Source organism: Apis dorsata, unplaced genomic scaffold (assembly GCF_000469605.1).
Source record: "Apis dorsata unplaced genomic scaffold, Apis dorsata 1.3 scaffold_74, whole genome shotgun sequence".
NCBI classification, from domain to species: domain Eukaryota; kingdom Metazoa; phylum Arthropoda; class Insecta; order Hymenoptera; family Apidae; genus Apis; species Apis dorsata.
The window spans coordinates 24,997-26,172 of NW_006263372.1; positions in this window are offsets into that span (position 1 = coordinate 24,997).

The following is a 1,176-nucleotide window of genomic DNA, read 5'->3' on the forward strand; positions in this document are numbered from 1 at the left end:
CAATAAGTAAAAACTGTGAAAATTGTGAAAGCTGCCAGTTATTGAACGAAAGCCATATACATTATTATTTAAATATATAAGTTCCTTCGTTATTCAGTCAATCACTTAACGAATTTAATTCTCACCCCAAATAAAAAGCGACATATTTCTGACTAAAAGAGAGATCAAAATACATTGCCACTTGTTGCGTAAAAGTTAATTAAAGTAAAGAATAAAGTAAGTATTAATTATTCCTTAAAGTATACATGATTCTTTCCTGTATTATCTTAACATTCACTGCTCCATATAGGCAAGTCCTGTTTTAGAACAGGCAATTGATCAGATTAAAGAATATATAAAAAGTTTTCTGTGCATTTACATGTATATAGTCTCTGCGAGAGATGTGACTAAATAAAATTAATCGCATAAGATTTTAATGGTCCTTTACTCTCTTACATAATTGTTATTGAAAAGTTATAAAACAGAATATCTATAATATGAAACTTTTCTGGTTCATACATTGAAATGTTAAAATAAAATTAAGTACAAAACACATTGTCAAGCAAAGTTTTGTATGAACTCTTAAATATATGCTCAAATTTAGAGAGCTGTGATGAAGTTTATCACACTATTACGTAGTTGCTCTTTAAAAATGGAGAATCAAGCTCAAAGATTAGATTTACTTTATATTCTTCAACTTTAATTTTAATATTCTCCTAATAAAAAGTATTAAGATGATCATGTCACTAAGTTAAAGAAAAGTATCTCTATTTGATAGATGTTGTCCGTATCTAGCGTACGTAATTAATAAAATCTGATATATTTGTATTATAAATGTGTAATAGAAAGATAAAAACAAACAAAATATGCTAAGTAAGAAAAATCATTTAAGAACTATAGAAAAAAGAAAGATCTTAGAGTACGAAATAAAATGATTATAAGAAATACAAACACATCCCTCTAATCTAAGTGTCGCTGCCTAAGAATGGGTGGGTTTGCACGACTTTAAGTGCGTTTATTAAAAATTTGTCTCTTTTAAAAAGTACATAAAAATCTTTTTTTTCTTTTATCTGATCATTGAGAATTAAAAAGCTCTGCAGCGAAAATTCTTACTGTTAGTCATAATAGAACTAAGAAAAAACAAAAAAAAAAAAAAAAAAAAAAAAAAAAAAAAAAAAAAAAAAAAAAAAAAAAAAA